This window comes from Molothrus aeneus, chromosome 5 (genome assembly GCF_037042795.1).
Source record: "Molothrus aeneus isolate 106 chromosome 5, BPBGC_Maene_1.0, whole genome shotgun sequence".
In the NCBI taxonomy this organism is placed as follows: domain Eukaryota; kingdom Metazoa; phylum Chordata; class Aves; order Passeriformes; family Icteridae; genus Molothrus; species Molothrus aeneus.
Window position 1 is genome coordinate 19,032,197 of NC_089650.1, and position 11,138 is coordinate 19,043,334.

Sequence of the window (11,138 nt, forward strand, 5' to 3'; positions counted from 1 at the left end):
GCCTTACAGTCTTCTCATGCTAACCTCTGTCTCTCCCCGTCCACCCGGACACCTGGACCTTGAGATCAGCCTTTGCCCACAGGAGAGGAGAAGGAGCTGCCCTCACTTCTCACCAACCCTGGAGCTCAGGCAGAGCTGAGGAAAACAAGATGGAAGTCCCACCGGACCTTGCTGGGACTGCCAGAGGGGTGTGAAGAGAGGGTTCATAAAGGGCCAGCATGAGTTTAATATCAATTCCCGTTGTGATAAAAGATTAGGTTCAGAGGAAGAAAAACATGATGACAACACATTAGAAGACAGGAGAGAAAAAGAGAGAAAGCAGCATGGTTGTGAGATGTGGGGTATGATTTGAGAGGATTGTGGAGAGACAGAGAGATAAATATGTTCTCAGCCCTTCCCAACGGCAGGGTGCAGTTTGTCAGATTGAAACTCCTTCTAAGATGCTTTCAGATCAGCCACCCCCATGTGGGAGAGAGCTGGCATTACCCTCTTTACCTTCCAGCTCCAGGCACTGAGCAGTCCAGACGAAGGGAGTCCCTGGGGTCGTGAGGCTGGACGGCAGCAGGTGCTGAATGTCAAACAGTGAGAGGAAGGGTGAAGGGAAGAAGGCAGAATGATGAAGGCAGATATCCTGGCTCAGTGCATGTCCACGGGAGAAGAGGTGCCTACAGCCTGGCAGTTCTGCTCCAAAGCTGTTTCTCTCATATGCGCATGGTGTCTGCCTTCTCCCTCTCACCTGTGCACAGGAAGCTGCTGCTTGCCTGCCTTGTCAGACTGAGACAAGACCCCAGAGTATCGAAAAGGCTAGTAAGGCCAAGAATAAAAAAAACCAAAACAAAACCACATTTTACTTCCTGCTGATAAAGCAGTTAAGTGCAGAAACAGGTTTAGAGGGGTCAGGTCTTAGCAGTGCTCAGACATTCTGGGACCAGTTTCAAACCATTGCTGAGAGGCAAAAGAGAGCAAAAAGAACCTCTTGGGATACTGGCAAGACCCATATCTTCCTCTTTTAGGCACCCAAATGGATCACTCATATTGCTCTCAGGGTCTGCACAAGTTTACAGATCACTTTGAAAGTGGGGGCAGGAGTCTGTCTACAGTAGAAATACCATGGACTACTTTGTGAAAAATAGCTGGAGTTGCTGACCTGAGGAACACCTGAATGAAACTAGACATGGTTGCCCCAGTTTTAGAGAATCCATGCTAGGTCACAGTTGGAGTAGAACCAGGTCAATGCTGAGTGTGAACAAGTTTGAGGCACACCCTCACACTTGCAGATGGTGTGACACCACAAGAACACCCATCCCACTGCCTTCCTACCCAGCCAAATACCCCATTCACTCCACAGAAGGAAGAACCACCCTTCTCTGACCTGAGCCTTGCAGCTAGTCCAGCCAGGCAATACCACCCTGCAGTAGCTGCAGTGCCTGTTTGGCATGGCTTATGCATTCAACAGGCCAGAAAAAGATACAAAAAATATTTTCACCTTCTTCCAAAGCTTCCTATGCCCTCACCTTTGCAGACAGATAGCCCCTTTCTTTGCCTTCACATCCCAAGCCAAGGCAGATGTACAAATGCAAATCCACAGCCTGAAGGTTGCACGGTTCATAGATAGACCCGGACCTGAAAACGTGTCCTCACACCCCTTTCTCTTTTCCATACAGAAATAGAATTCTCTGAAGTGCAGCACATCACGTTTCCTGTCTGCTCTGGGCTGCACAATGATGGCCGCTCGTGTGAGGCCACATGGTGAGAGTCTCCTCTTACATGTACAGTGGTCACCACACTCGGTGCTCCTCACAGAGCAGCTGAAGGCCCAAACTCAGGTTTGGCAAGAAGGTTTTGCTGACCAAAAGTTGCTAGAGGCTAATCTCAAGTCTCCAGGCAGTTCTTGATTGAGGGCTCTATAAACCTGGAGGATGGGACCTAGTATAAGAACAAAGTGATCTTGGATTCAGGTAGTGGAAAAAGGGTGTAGGAGGAAGATGGGTTCTTAGTCACAGGAAGCTCAGCCCAGAGACTGGATCTCAGAAGATACTAGACCTCAAAAAGAAATAGTGTTGTGTGACTGTGTTCACAGGGGTTCTTGGATGAGGCAAGAGACGAGAATGTTGACTCCATGTTCAGAAGGCTTGATTTATTACCCTATGATATATATATATTACATTATAACTATACTAAAAAGAAATAGAAGGAAAGGTTTCCTCAGAAGGCTAGCTAAAAATAGAAAAGAATGATAACAAAAGGCAGCTCTCTCAGACTGTCAGAGATAACTCGGCCTTGATTGGCCATTAATTATAAACATCCAAGATGGGCCCATCAAAAATCCACCTGATCCATTCCACAGCAGCAGATAACCATTGTTTACATTTTGTTTCTGAGGCCTCAGCTCCTCAGAAGGGAAAAAAATCCTAAGAAAGGATTTTTAGTGAAAAGATGCCTGCAACAGTGTTGGAGAAAAACACAGTAGTTTGAAGGCAGAGCCATTTTGCAGAAGGCTGCAATAGTCAATCCTCATGGCCATTTCTAGGAAAGCATTGCAGCTGATCCAGAACCAAGCACTCACTTAACCAGCAGTAGTGGAGTGCAGCACCACTTTCTTCATCTCACAACAAGAACCAGGAGTCTTGAGAGCTGTCATTTGAATGCATCTGAAAACTCTTGTCAGGCCAGGCTTGGGGAGGACAACTAGGGAATCCAAACCAGCCAGCCTCTGCTGAAGAAGGGCAGGGGAGAGGATGGGTTGTGTGCTCTCCTGCTCTGGAAACTGCTGGCTGTGTGTGCTGCACCTTGGAGGCTCCCATTGGGATGGAGATGTAATGGCATGGATCATCAGGCCACAGACCACCCTTCCTAGGAACTCTGAAAATGAATGCATCTTGCTCTGGCACAGAAATCCTCAGCTGAAGCAATGAAATTCTCTGTAAGTTCTTGGTATCACCACCATTGCAGCTGAAATGGATCATTCATATTAACCATAATTTTTCCTGTTTGTCCTTCAGGCTAGAGAAACCTACACCTTCCTTAAGAGCAAAGATCACTTTGGAAAAGCAAATGCACATAGCACAGGTTTTTTATTGTTCAGCTTATCAAGGAAAAAAACTCCACTGATTCCCTTTTTTTCCTTTTTTTTTAATATGCATAAAAATCATATGAAGTTGATTGTGCACTATGGCACCTGAAATAGTAGAAGAAGAAAATTTAACATTTAGTCACCCCCTATAGGGGATGGGTGGCTGATGGAGCTGGAAACAAGGATTTGTGTGATCAGCTGCCTCTCTGGAGGCTGTGTTTTTCTAGATCTGTTTCTCTGTGATAGGTTCTCGTGCAGATTTCCTTCCATCTAGTAAGGACTGATGTCACATGGAAGACCTTCCCATGGAGGGTCCCAATGGAAAACCAACACTCCTCTATTGAGATACCCTGGCTCAATAAGGGATTTACCTCTTTGTCAAGGGCAACTGGAATTGATTGACTTTTCCAAAACTGTGAAGGGAGGGGGAATGATCCCATGGATCAGCTACAGACAACCAAACCTCAACCTGTGACACAAACTTCCTCAGCATATTTTTCTTGGAAACACAGTTTAAAATGTATGAAGCAATGACCATGTGGCATAAACTAGAGGGTTTCCTCCAGAGACATGATAAAGGCATTATGTCCAGACCCCATCTGGCACATGTAAATTATGCTTGCTGTCAGCACAGTTTTTGAACTTGATTGCCCAAGATGTTGTGCTACTGAGAATGTGGCACTTTTTATCTCCTTTACACTGATATTGTTAGGAATTGCGCCATTCGTAATGTGAGAAGCCAAACAAAACCACACTGTCAGCAACACAAAGAGGTGTTCTTGGCTTTACCTTCCTGTCCCCATAATAGTGGCTGAGATAGGTAAACTCTGCAGTCAGTGTTGTTGCTCAGTGTTAAAGTAGCAGGTAAAAGTGTGATGATGGAGGTTTTGTTAAAGGTGTTGTTTGGTACAGATTCTTTTCAGGGGCAACATAAGTTTTAAAAATACTCAAGACTGAGGCACGTACTAATGCACAAGACTTTTTGCCTTCACACTGCTTTCATTAGAGAAGAGGAGTGCTGCTGAAACTGTTCATTTTCAGTTGTGTGTCCACTGAGAGTCTCTGCAAAATGACAAAGGTGAACGGGGAAATAGACACAGAAGAAGCATGAAGGGTAAAAGCATTGTGTGGTGTCAAATTATCCCACAAGTCATCAGCTCATCATGTTTGTTAGGCTGGGGACACCTCTTCCCTTTACTGGCTCTCAGTGGGACCAGAGTGCCAGGCTAACTGGGATGCCTTGCAAACTGCCCAGCTCACCGGGGTGAGCTCGGTGGAGGGCTCAGCAGATCCATCTCGGTGTCCTGTCCCCATGGCCCTCTGGAGTGGAGCGGTGGAAAGGGCACAGAACAAGCAGGAGGTGAAGGCATGAGGGCAGAGATGCCCTGATGGCCACTGAAGTTCGCCTCCTGACAGGATACACAGTGAAGGTCTCTAGAAGCTCTGCAAGTTATTTCTGGTACTTTCCAAATAATGTTGTTTTAACTATAACCTTTGCATTGAATTTCCTGCCAATCGTATGCGTGCGCTTCTCAAAACTACGCTGTTGTTCTACATCTGCAGTTATTTTCCCCTTAAACTGTGGTTCTACTCCGAAAAATGTCTGTAAAAATGGCCTTGTGGGAAACCACTGCTCAGTGTATAAGTGAGGTCTTTATTGAATTTGTTCACATTACAAGCCTGTAAGAGGTTTTCCTTTGTATCAAAACAGCAAACTTGGGCTGATGTGAGAGAGATTTTTTCCCTCCCTCTCCATGATTCCTAGAGATATCACTGCTACAGGCTAAACACTGCCCTCAGGTTAATCTCCATCACTGTGTTTAAGTGGAGAGGTATTTAAGAAATAGAGTTTAAGATCTGGAATCAGGTACCACAATGGAGTAACAATGCTGGGCAGCAAGTGCTAAGCCTACCTAAGGGCAGATGATATTCCTGCATTTCTTTCCTTCAAATTCTGCCCTACAGAGTTACCTGGTAGACATGCCTGATAAGGGCAGTAGACATCAAATATACACATGAATACACAAAATGTTCAAAAGTAGGGATACCCCTTCTGTAGCCCTGTAGGCTATAGAAGAACATGGACAAAAGTGGTACGAGGCTGAGGCATTCATAGGCACCTTTACTTGAGACAAGTCGGAGGCCAGAGGTGGGAGGTGATGGAGGAGGTGTTCACTTTCACTCCTTGACAGTGCTGGTCACAGCCCTAGAGAAGTGGGGGAAAAAGGGTGGGAGGGAGAGCATGCTACTTTCAAGCAGTTTCACTCTTAGCCTGCCTGGCTGTGAATACACTGCTATGTTCTCATGAGGAGGAGCATGGGACAGTCACGAGATGCTCCTGCTTGGGACCTGAGTCCTGGCTCCTCATTATGTTTGGGCTGAACTAGACAGTGTCAGGACTGCTGGAGGGGCTGGAGCCCAGCAGCAGAGTCAAGCTTTAAGAGAGCTCCTAGGAGTGGATGTCTGTCTCCCTGATGAGTGCTCATGGTGCCACAAGGGCTGTTCAGACCCAGAGTCCCTCCCTAGAGACTCTCAAGGAAGACCTGGGCTGTCACCCTGGGCCTGGCTCAGCCACATGAAGGAAGACTACTGCCTACACCCTTGTCTGAGCCTGGAGACATGGTGTCTGAGGCCTAGCAGGCATCTGAGCCACAGCAGTGTGGCAAGTGATCTCTGTCAGCTTAATCATGGTGTCTGTGTATGCAGATGGTCTTATTCTGGGGATGCTGCGATGGAAAATTCAGCAGTGGGAACTGGAAGGAAGGTGTGTACCCATGGGACTATGATCATGTGTGCACAGCTCTCACATCCTCTCTGAGTCTCAATTTCCACAGCAGAGAAAGAGACATAAAGGACACCTTCCCATCTTCTTCAAAAACAGACTCACAGACCAGGCTCTTGCATCACACCCAGGTGTCCACTGCCCAGGTCTGTAGGGCCATTATTGACTTACAGTATTTAAACATGCCTCTGCAAATCCCTGAGGGTTCTCCTGGCATTGAATACTGAAGATGCATGGCTAGACTGCCTACAGAACTTGCTCACAGACCTTTATTGAAGATGGATTACCTGTACAAGTGATGTGTTCCACAGGAAGGCAGCACTGGACGCAGAGAACAGCCTTACACCAAGTCTATGCCCAAGCAAGGTAATGAGCTGAATGCTGGCTGATCTCCTATTCAGCATCAGTGGCTGCTCTTGTCCTTGAGGGAAATCATTACCTTATTACCTGGGCAGTCTTGGAGAGATAAAGCCCTGCTCTGTTTTTCAGCCTGTCAATGTGTTACATCTCTCTCTGTTTAAAGTTAGAGGGTACAAATACTTGACAAGCCTAATATGAAGCAATGACAGCTTCCAGACTGAATAAATTGAGAAGAATTTAGGGATTTATTGTACATTCAAAATTGCTTGAAGGCAAGACACAATACTGTAAGAAGATTTTTGAGAATAAACCCTCAGGTATTTTGATTATCAAGGCTTGCTTCCAGTTTAATCACATTTCCCTTCCTTCTCCAGAGGAAAAAAATCATTACAGACACCACCCCCATTCTGCTCAGAGCTCTCCTTGCTCCTCAGTTTTCTTCATCTCTCTGCCTGAGCAGCTTCTAGAAAGGGAGTTAATTAGATTGTTGATTTTGTTTTAAAATATGGTTGGTGATGTCATGCTTATCCAAGGGCCAACCTCCTACTCCCCCTTAAGCCCTTCTGGGGGTTACTGATTTGTGACTGCAGTAATTATTAACTTTCATGTCATTAAAATGCCTGAACAGAAATTACTTGTTGGGAGGCAGCTTCCTGTCTCCTTACAGCTCACTGCTCAGGAACTGCATTCCTCTTTCCCCCCTGGGCTCAGCCTGAAGAGCTATTTTCCCTCTGTTCTGTGGTTTCCTGGGTTCAGCTCTGCCCCCATTTGCCCTCTAACGTTGCTGCTCCCCACCTTGGGAAGCAGAAGGTCTGATGAGAAAGCCCACAGCCACTGTACTTGGGTGTAAGGAGTGGAAGGGAAGACTGGTGTTCAGGTGAATCACCTGACCCAAGGACTTGAGGGCATTTCACTCCCTCAAGGGATGTACCTTGTGAAACAGCTCAGAACAGAGCCCCCCAGCCCTCCTGAGAGCACACCTCTGCCAGGGTTTTACCTCTGGGATTGCTCCTCTGAGGATTTTCCTCCTATGGAGCCCTCCCGTGAGGTGAACTTCCTGCAGCAGAGTGGCTCTGGCTCCATGAGGCTGCACACAATCAAAAAGACTATTTTGTGCCTATGGGTAGGCAAGGCTGCATGTTACTGGAGACTACTAACAAGATCCTGGTGAACATTGCAAGACCACCACTTGGAGGAAAAACAAGCTCTGTGGAGCTTGTTTTCCTCACTATGGTCTCTAAGGAACCTGTAGATGGTCCTTAGAGATCCAACCCAGAGCCCTGTCCATGTGGTACCTGTCAAGTTCGTTGCCATAACATAAAGCCCAAGCTGCAGCTCACCTCATCTGCTCCACAGGCTGTGCCCCTATTTGGGAAATGGGATGTATATGTCTCAGGGAAAATGGGACTTAGTTCACTGAGAGAAAGACACACAGGGTTACACTTTCCTCCTCTTCTTTTCCTGACTGACACACATGGGCAGGGGGAAATGTCATTTTGTGCATCACTGTTCCCTGTTGCTCTGGTAGCTCCCACATGAGAGGCAGGAAAGGGCACAGAGCATGAAGCAGTTCAGAATTTCACCCTCCCTCTCCCTGCAGTTGCAAAGAGCAATTGCATGGGGCTGGGAGGGCTATTTTAGGCAGGTGCTGTGCCCTGCAGTTGGAGCAGGCTGCAGGGAAGGTCCGTGGGGGCACTGCCCTGTGCCTGCACCTGAGCACACATTCGTGCTCACAAACACACACAGAGCACAGTTCAGGCCCAGTGGGGAAGCAAGGGGGGTATCAAGCACTTGGCTCCACTTGAATGCTTACCCTGAAAACAGGCCAAGGACAGCACGTGTCCACAGGCACCAGAGTCCCTTCTCTTAGCCACAGTCCACACAGGTGAGGCTTTCATTCTAATAGGAAACACGTACTGTTGCTTTTATATTTCAAGGACAAGAGTGTCACTGCATTTCTCCAGTGCTGACCTTCTGTGCACCACAAAAGATCCCGCCTTTTCTTGCTACTTTCCCCACCCTCTTTGCAGGCAGCAGATTTCTTCATCAGAGATGCTCAGTGTTCAGAGGGAAGGTGGCTGATGGAAGGAGCTGCTCAGGGTTTTTATCCTTTTGGTCTTGGAAATGATGCAGGCAGGCTGGTGCAGCATCTCTCCCTCCTTCCCCCTCCCCTGCCTCAGCCCCCGTGCTGGGGGAGGGAGGAGCGTGGGCGGTGGAAGGAGCTGTGGTCCCCAGATGTGTGAAGTGCTGCCGAGCAGCAGTCGTGCACCACGGACAAACCGCAGCACAGCCGAGAGCCATCGCTCTGGGCTGTCACTGACCTTTTCCTCTCGCCTTCTCTGTCCTCACCTGCCCTCCCCCTGCTCCCCTGCTCTTTGTGCTCCGAGAGCTCTCTGCACAGGGCTTTGAAATGGTGAGGGGGACTGGCACAGGAACGTAAAGGAGGAGGGGGAGTGGAAAAAAAAATACGTACAGCAAAGAGAAGGCTATGCATTCATCCTCTCTCCATTTCCTTCGGGCTCAGGTTGCCATCCTGCAAGACAAGAGAGTCGTGGGCTTAGCCAGCTCACCACTGCCCCTGCCTGCTCTACCCATTGAGCTGAAGGCTCAGATGCTCTGCCTCCACAGCTGGCAGGACTGGGGATGAAGGAGGAGAAGGAAGCCTGTCTGAGGGTCAGGGGAGTCTTCAGTATCTGCCATATAATGAACAAATAGAATTAAAAAAAAAATTAAAATCATGTGGTACAGCTGTGAAAGCCTGTAAAATTCTCTTAGACTAAAACAATGCCACCACCACACCACACATAGAAAAGTGGGAGTTGGGGCAAAGCAAGGGCTTGAGAGGCGTTTTGGATTGTGTGTGGAATAGTAATCCTTAGCCCTAAAGATCTGCTGAATTGCTGGCTGTGGCTGCAGGTGACAGGGCTTTGTTGCCTGGAATGTGCTTTCTAGTGATCTGCCCATTCCACTATTTCAGGGAAAGAACTGAGGACATGTGGGGAGAAAAAGAGTGTCTGAAGGGGTGAATGTGAGAATGCCACAAACCCAGAAAAGCACTTGTGGGGCAAACAGAATGCTGTGATGGTCAGGCATCCCATAGAAGATGCTTGCTCTAGGGCATTGTTGTGTCAAACACTTGGAAGGTGATCAGGGCTCCAGAGCAGGGGATCAGAACAGTGAAAATGATGCCTGCAGGATGTGGGTCAGTTAGACAAGAGACCTATTGTTTTCCATCTTTTCCGTGGACCATTTCTTCCTCTGGCTACTTTGAAGCATTGTATCTGCCCTCAGCAGCACCTGTGAGGCTTGGGCACATCTGCCCCCTCAGGGGTGCACTGCAGCTCACACCATCAGGGGAGGCACCTCTGCGCTTCTCCATCCTCACCCACACTGGCAACGGGTGCAAGTTGTGTTGAAATGGATCAAGAAAAAACACAGATTCCTGCCTCCCACTCACCCAGGCCTCCATTTACAACCTGTCCAGGTAGATGGAGAGTTCCCTAATCCTTAGCTTGTCCAAGCTGAAAGCTCTACATCCTGCTCCCTCCCATCTTAACTGTTGCAAAGAGAGCCTGGGAAAAGTGTGAAGTTTTGCAATAATTCACAGGTCATTTGTGAGTTAAGTGACATAAACCCAGGAGACTGGATGGTCTGTGGAATGAGAAACTGTCGGAAGCCTTTGATTTAAACCTCCTGCCCTGGTCCTCACTGTGGTATAACTGCAAGGCACGAGATCACAGAGAGCTGGTGGGTGAAGGAGGAGGTATTTCATTAGATGAGGGAGCTGTGCTTGTACCAAAGAGGCCTGGAGCCTCAGCATCCTCTGCCCACCTCCTGATAGCATCTTCAGAGCGAGCCAGGCTTGCAAAGGGCAACAGTTTCCGTTGTCAGGAAGGTGAGAGGTGTCCATGTGAGGTTGGTATGTGTGTTGGCATGTGTGGGTGTCACAGCAGAGTGTGCACTGAGCTGGCCTCTGAAGCCTGGTGTGACTGGGCCAGGGCCTGCTTTGCCACTGTGGTCAGAGAAGGGCCACACCACACGAGGCAGCGTGCATTTCACAACTGCCCTCAAATGCAGCTGTGCCCCACCATCCACATAGCCTTGAGCAGGGTCCACATCCAGCCCTTTAAATCCTGTGGGAGCTCCCAGCCAGCAGTGGGAAAGGGAAGGTGGGAGAAAGGAGGTCTGGGCAGGCTGAATCCACTGCTGGTATCTGGCTGCAGTGTGCTAGATGGAGGGAGGTGGCAGCTCTGCTTGTGGCACTGGGCAATGCTGGCTGGGGTGTTGCATCGCCCCCTCTCCCTCTCTGGACCCTGGGAGATGAACAAGGCTGGGGTGTGAGTGAAGCCGGCTGTCTGGGAGGTTTGGGAGAGGAGGAAGGACAGCAGGCTGCAGCAGAGGGGAAACTTGCTCCAGGGCAGTGTGGCAGCCCCTGAATAGTGCACTGATGTGGGGCAGATCTTGCACCATAGCTGGCAGCTGAGGCAAGGCCAGAGACTCTTCCTGTGACTGCGCCTCCTGTGACAAAGGCTCTGAAGGGATGTGGAGCCAGGTCCTTTCTTGTGTCCCTGCTCTCCCTGGTGCTTTGGGTGCAGGCACATCCGCCTGTGCCCACCTGCAGGGTCAAGGGCCTCCTTCATACTTTCCTTGTCCTGCTTCTCTCTTCCCCTTTCCCACAGCCATCACAGGGCAAGGAGCTATTGCACGGTCTTCAGCTGCTCCTGACTTGTCCCTGGCATGAGCTTCCTTTCCCAGGGACTGCTCCATGTCCTGCACTTCACCTCCTTTCTCTCACTCCCTTCCTTTCATACCTGCAAGACCAGGGACCTGAAGGAAGGCAGTTTTCAGGGACAGCCCTGTGAGAGATGCCTTGAACAAACTTCCGACATGTCCACAGAGCCTTTTGCAGCAGAGTTTGGATCA